The sequence below is a fragment of the Triticum urartu genome, chromosome 6 (genome assembly GCF_003073215.2).
Source record: "Triticum urartu cultivar G1812 chromosome 6, Tu2.1, whole genome shotgun sequence".
In the NCBI taxonomy this organism is placed as follows: Eukaryota; Viridiplantae; Streptophyta; class Magnoliopsida; order Poales; family Poaceae; genus Triticum; species Triticum urartu.
The window spans coordinates 96,483,057-96,490,579 of NC_053027.1; the positions used below are offsets into that span (position 1 = coordinate 96,483,057).

General features: G+C 47.5%; 1 pseudogene; it reads right to left on the reverse strand.

Annotated features, from left to right (window-relative positions):
• Positions 1-575: 575 nt before the first annotated feature.
• Positions 576-3,271, reverse strand: LOC125515750 (annotated as a pseudogene).
• Positions 3,272-7,523: the final 4,252 nt, after the last annotated feature.

Below are 7,523 nucleotides of genomic sequence, written 5' to 3' on the forward strand. Positions count from 1 at the left end.
AGCCGCGTGCCTCCACTCCTAGCATGACACCTTTAAATATGGTACTACTGGGTTTGATGTTTGTCGGATAGATATGCATTTCCTTGACGATGTCGGCATAGATCAGATTGAGGCTGCTGCCGCAATCCATCAGGACACAGGTTAAATGAAACCCGTCCACAATGGGATCCAGAACCAATAATGCGGTCGTGCCTTGCTGACGGGGGCTTGCAGGCTGACCGCCGACGGCCAGGCGGCACATCCCGTGACCTGGCTCCGGCTGCTCTCCTCTTGGCTTCTGAGGTAAATGCCTCGAATTAAGCTCTTGTACAAATTACAGAGCGACATTGTGTACCAATTCGAGCATCTCCATTTGATAACTTTGTGTACATTTCTGAAATTTTCTCTCAGCGCGCGTTGTTTGAGTTCGATGGCAGCTGTATTGAGTTATAGGGTTCCACCCTGTTTTTTCCATGATGAATTAATTAATCTATTAAATTGCTAGTCTGCTTAATTGGTTTAAGTCTCAACTGCATGTTAGTATGCTAAACTGCAATTTTCTCATGGTTGTATGCTGTCCCTGGCGATTTTGCATGATATGTATTCATCACTGATCCTGGATGAACATTCAATCACCTTTATCAAAGTAAATAATGAAAGACTGGTTATATATTCTCTACAAAAAATAGTAGGATTACACACTCTTGATATTTCCTAACTCGCTAACTATTTTCATTTACATGCAGTACAGATTGAATGCCTGTAACTCGAGATACCGGATTTACCAGGGATGTTGATCTTGCTGGGGCAGGAGCCACTGGCATCGTCTTGCTGAACTGAGAAACACTTGAGCTCACATGGTTTGGGCAGTGAGAACAATCACAAGGCTTTAGCCAAAATATCTCGCTAAGACTATCTGATCATATAGGACTCCTACTCCAAAGAAAATACCAAAGGCGATCGCAAAGATAACCTCATTACCAATGTGTTTTGTGGAGACCGGACCTGCTTCTGCTGAACCACAATGGTTTGTGATCATAGGGCTACACAGTTTTGGGTTTCCACCAAAGCTAGAATCCGGAAATGTGCTGAATTGGCCCACGTTCGGAATAGGGCCTTCCAGGTCATTATTAGAAACATTGAATCTGGAAAGGAAATGCAGATTCTTCAGTGCAGCTGGAATTGTACCAGTGAGTTGATTACCAGACAAGTCAAGCACCTGCAGGTTCGTGAGGTTGCATATCTGCTCTGGCATCTCTCCAGATAATCTATTAGAGCTCAGGTTGAGTTAAATGAGTCCTTTTAACTGTCCGATCTCCTTTGGGATCACACCAGTGAAATTATTGATGGCTAGATTAAGCACCTTAGGAAAAGCACTGAGCATGAGGTACTGCATAAATGTGTTCTCGTTCCAAACAAGCAGCTCAAAGAAGACCTTTGGTGCAGTCTTGTCTGATCTCAGCATTGGCATCTCCATTAAGGCAGTTGGAATTTCCCCTGTAAAGCTGTTGTTTGATATGTCTAGATAGAAAAGCAAGTTCAGGCTGCTGATCCAGTCAGGTACCGGTCCAGTTAGTTGATTGCTTTGCAAAAATAGCATCCCCAAATTTGTGACCTTTGATAACCAATCAGGTATTTTTCTAGACAATGAACAATCACTCATAGAAAGAACCTGAAGATTCTCAAAACCACCAATATTGTCATCTTCTGGCATGGTCTCATGCAGGAAGTTGCACCCAATATAAAGGGTAGTGAGGCTCTTGGAACTACTAAGGATCTGAAGTGTTCTTGTGATATTTGTAAGAGAGTTGTTAGCAAGTGATAGGAACGAGAGGGACTTCAGATTGCCTATTTTTTCTGACAATTTACCATGGAATCGGTTGTAAGATAGTCGTAGTGCAGTCAGATTGGTGCAGGAGTATATGCTTTCTGGAATTATGCCGGTGAAGTCGTTGAAGAGAAGATCTAATTTTCTTAGGTTGGACAGGCTCGCGAACTTGACCTTGTTAAGTTCTCCACTGAAGTGGTTGGTGTTGAGGTCAATTGTTATGAGATTTGTGCATTTGCTTAGAGCTGTTGGCAGCTCCCCTGATATATTGTTGTGTTCCAAATGCAGCTCCTCCAATCTCTTCAAATCACCTATAGACTCTGGAATGTTGCCACTGAAACCATTCCCCCCAAGATCAAGGGTGACCATATTTGTGAGCTTGCCGATGCCATTGACAGGTCCGTCTAACCAATTGTTAGGCAAAGAGAGGTGCTCTAACGAGGTGACATTGAAGAGCTCGCCTGGAAGAGTCCCACAGAGGTTGTTGTAGCCAGCGCTGAGCATCTTCAGCACGGAGCAATTGCCGAGCCCTGGAGGGATATTTCCACTGAATTTGTTAAAATTGAGTTCAAGCACGGCTAAAGATGGCGAGCTCGCTACATGGCGTCGTTGGTATCTGCCCGGTAAAGCTGTTGTTGCTGGCATTGAGTGCGACCAAATTCTCCATTGCTCTCCATGTGGTCGATGGAAACTGTCCTGTGAATAAGTTGCTTGAGATGTTGAGTGCCTGCAGAGGCCGCGCAGGGGTTGAGGATGGCAGCTCATGCAGCGCTCCTGTCAGGCGGTTGAAGCTGACGTCAAGGACGATTATGCTGCCGGACGACACCAACTCCAGCGGAAGGCGCCGGACAGGGAGTTGCGCGACAGGTTGAGGCGCAAGAGTCCGGTGAGTTTGCCGAGGGACGGCGAGATGGACCCCTCGAGGCCTTGAGAAGCCAGCGAAACGTCGGTGACCTTCCCATCTTGGTTGCAGGTGATCCCTTCCCATGTGCAGCAGTCGGTGTTGCTCCGCCACGACGCGGCGAGGCCACCGTCCCGCGAGAGCCCGGCGAGGAGCTGGAGAAGGGAGCTCTTCTCATGGTCCGTGCAGGAGCTGGTCGGAGAGATCAAAGAGGCCAGCAGCATCAGAGCCAAGCCAAGGGAAGGCATGTGGAAGGAATTTCTTGGTGTGGTCGCTCTGTGGAGAAGTAGAACAGAGATGGCTGCGTGGTGTTGTGGTGAAAGCTAGCGTGGAAACCGGATTCTTGCTGCGCGGTGTGGTCTACTAATGAAGAAGGTAGAGCATGCCAAGTTGAGAACGGAAGTGCCATAGATTTTGTGATCCAATCAAACGTCGTGGGCGATCGGAACTTGCCATTTCTGTTGAATAGATTTTCCTCGGTGATGTCGTCTTTGTGGTGGTCGTGCCCAGGTAGGAAAGTCTCCCGTGGGTGGGTGTGGATCACGTGCAGATATGAGAGCGGCGGCGCACGTTGGTCATTGGTTGTGGCTGTTGCTGCTAGCCTCCTTCCTACTCGGATGCGATCTTCTCTTTCAGGATTGCAGATGCTCACCTACCACTCACACTCGCTGTCATCGTTCCATTTTAGGATTTTTTGGAGGCCTGAGAGCCCTCGTTATCTTCTACTCCTACAAGAAGTCCACCTCGCGCTTCCCCACTTGGCCACTTGGAAGGAGACCATCCTCAGTTGACGGGCTCCTACTTCTCTCCGTGGCCGCAAAGTCACTTTGCGCGCTAACGTTACCTTTTTTTTCAGGGTGCGTGGATTACCTTTTTTTTGCCGGGGAAATAGCAATGTATTACTCAATCACATCATCCTTACAATCCATCGATGCTATCTCCACTACTTGAACTGGACCAGCTCCTATCCAAGTCATGGTCCTACCTTGGGATCTAGCAAAACTAGCTAAACAATCACTAGCTTTATTTTAAGTTCTATTGACATGAGAAATACAAGTTTTCCGAAGACCCAATAAGTACTTAATCTCTCTAACAAGTGAAGCGTAAATAGAACGATCCATGTCCGGGCTTGATATGAGAGAGACCGCTTCGAGAGAATCCAACTCCACAGCAATTGGCAAATCACAACGCTGCAATGCAAGGGACAAGCCTTCCATGCATGCACACAGCTTCGCTTCAAGGGGGTCTCTGCACGCGTACAAAACCCTACATGCAGAAAAGTTAATAGCTCCAAGATGGTCATGCAAGATCATACCAGCACCAGCTTCATTAGAATTAACGAATGACCCATCTGTATTCAGCTTGCACCACCCTGGGTCCGGTACCATCCATCTCCGTTCCTCTTGAACAACGTTGCTTCTTCCCCTTCTTCTTGTGTCTCTCAACTCAATGTATGTTTTGCCTTTCGCTGGGTCAGCATCTGGATTCTGTTTAATACCGATCAAGGACTCTACGTAGCTTTGAAGAAATCTTGTCGAAGCTTCCATCGGTGGCGCAGGCTTAGCATGAACTAGCTCATTCCGAACATACCAACTCCTCCAGAAGATCATCAATAACATAGTACGTTCAAGAGCGGTAAGAGGACTGAGCACATGGAGCAACCATTCCTTTCCATTGTTTTGTATTGAGCTAATATCAGGCAGCCTCCACACTTTGGCCATGGCCAAAAACAGGTCGCGCCCAAACTGACACCAAACAAAAGGATGGAAATTATCTTCCTCCTCTGAACCACACACCGGACAAATACCTGCAGTTTCTAGTCCAATTCGATGTTTTCTCTGCCAAGTGGGCAGTGCATCGACGCCAAGCAAAATGCTTCACAGAAGGTGGAGCGTCACACTTCTAAATGTAGTCCCAGCAAGTGCGGCTCCCCGAGGGCGATGAACTGGACGCGGAAGCTGTACTGCGGAAGGCCTCGTCGAAGGCCAACTCGTATGCTGATTTAACTGTAAACATGCCATGCCGTCCAGGGCCCCATGCAATCACATCTTCCTCCTGTCTAAGTGAAGCTCTTATCTTCATTATCTCATGTACGTCTGCATCGACAAAGTAAGCCCGAAGGAGCTCAACATTCCAGGATCCATTTGTGTTTAGAAGTCCCGAAACGAACCGGATACGACATCATCCTTGTGGGGAAATTGGCTTATATGAAAAAGATCTCGGAATCCAACTATCTCGCCAAACCCTTATACTTGCTCCGTCTCCAACTCTCCACAGCAGTCCCTTTTTCAGCAGTTCCAAACCATGGCATATAGCAAGCCAAGAAGATGAACCATTACCAGAAAAAACTGCGTCTACCAACTTGCCATCTGGATAATACCGCGCTTTTAAAACCCTAGCACAAAGGCTATCCGGCTTGGTTAGCAGCCTCCAAGCCTGCCTAGCCAACAGGGCTTGGTTAAACATCCGGAAGTCGCGGAAACCAATTCCTCCCTTATCCTTGGGCTGCATGAGGTGATCCCAGCCCTTCCAATGCACCTTCCTCTTGCCCTCTGCCGAACCCCAATAGAAATTCCGAACCATGCGTGTAAGATCATCACACACCAAGAACGGCAGCTTAAAGACACCCATGATGTACGTTGGGAGCGCTTGAGCAACTGACTTGATTATCACTTCTCTCCCCGGCTGCGCCAAAAGGCCATCACCCCACTGAATCAGCCGTTTGGTGAGTCGGGTCTGCAAATTTTGAAAACGCCCTTTAGACATTCTACCCTCCGGTGTAGGCAGTCCCAGATATTTTTCCTCGAAGTGCAGGTTTGTAATCTGTAGTACCGATCGCACTTCCTCCTGGACCGTGGCGGGACAAGCATCACCAAACAAGATGGAGCACTTGTTGGGATTTAAGCTCTGGCCCGTCGCTCTACCATACATATCCAGAACACCTTTAATCTCTTCTGCTTGCACTCTCGGGGCCTCGAAAAATAGCAACGTATCATCAGCAAACAATAGGTGCGAAACACCCGGTCCTCTCCTCGAAACCTTCACTGGGGTGATAACACCCGTAGACACTTTACTTCTTAGTAGAGCTGATAGACCATCTGCTACAAGCAAAAATAGAAACGGAGAAAGCGGGTCTCCTTGCCGAAGCCCTCGCGTCGGCGCAAAAGAATCCAAGAGGGTTCCATTAAGTTTGACAGAATATCTCACCGTCGTGACGCACGACATTATCCAGTCAACCCAACGCTGAGAGAAACCCATCTTTTGCATCATCTGCCTCAAGAAGACCCAATCCACTGTATCATAAGCTTTTGAGAGATCCAATTTATACGCACAAAAACTTTTTGTAGGGTCTTTCTCCTGCTTGATGTAGTGGATACACTCAAAGGCAACTAGTGCATTGTCCGTGATCATTCTCCCTGGAATAAAAGCACTTTGCTCAGGCGATATGAGATCATCCAGTAGTGGCCTCGTCCTATTCACCAGGCACTTGGAAATGACTTTATAGATAACATTGCACAAGCTAATGGGTCTATAATCTGTGATTTTTACCGGGTTGGCGACCTTGGGAATAAGTACAATAGATGTAGAGTTTACCCCCTCTGGCATGATACCCGTAGTGAAAAAGTCCCTTACCGCTGCCAAAACCCCCTCCTTTAGAGTGCTCCAGTTCCTCTGAAAGAATCTAGCTGGGAAGCCGTCCGGACCCGGAGCTTTCAGAGGCCCAATTTGGAAGAAGGCATCCGAAATCTCTTTATCAGTGAAGGGTGCACATAACTTGACATTCTCCTCATCAGACACCACCGGATCAATTAGATCCAGAATTGGGGTAGCATTAAGCACGGGATCTGCTGAAAAAATATTATGAAAATACGCGTTAGCCAGTTCCCCCATAGAAGTAAGGTCGGTGTGGACTACACCCACGCTATCTGTAAGCTCACGAATCTTGTTCTTCCTCGCCCTCCATACTGCTTTACTCTGAAAATATTTCGTGTTTCTGTCCCCTTCCTTCAACCATGTGATACATGATCTTTGCGACCAAAGCATCTCCTATTGATACAGTAGCTCGTTCATTTTATCAGTCACCCTTGAAATATCCTGCCGGTCGGCGTTCATATTCATCAACTCCTCTAGCTGTGTGCGCGACTTGGCTAACTCCCGTGTGATATTACCAAATTTTTTGCTCCATACCCGTAGAGCTGTCATCATTTTAGTCAGAGCATCCCGCAGTTGTGCCATATTATGCACCTCCCCCACTGCCTCCCATGCCTCTCTGACCACCTCCGATAGCGATGTATCCCGCTCCCAGAACACCTCATATCTTCTCTGCTTTCCTCCCTTTGGCCCCGAATCGGCCTCTCCCTTTAGTACAAGAGCTACGTGATCCGAACACGGTGAGGGGACATGTAACACCGATGCATAGGCGAACAAGTTCCTCCATGTATTAGTGACAACTGCCCTGTCCAGCCTAACTTTGACATTGCCTCCTCCTCTCCTCTTGTTATCATAAGTGAATGGAACCCCCACAAAGCCTAGATCTACCAGGCCACAAATCTCCAAGGCATCCCTAAATGCAACCATTTGTGACTCGCCACGCTGTGAGGTAGACAGATGCTCAAAATCCCACATGCACTCATTGAAATCACCGACAACAAGCCAAGGCAGGTCGTTCATGGTTTTTAAGTGCGCTAGTTTCGTCCACATAATGTGCCTATTCTCAACTCGTGGTTCACCATAGACACATGTAATCCGCCACTGAACTGCCCCTTCCTGAACACGGACAAGTGCATCAATATAGTGCTCCTCCTTGTCCAGAAT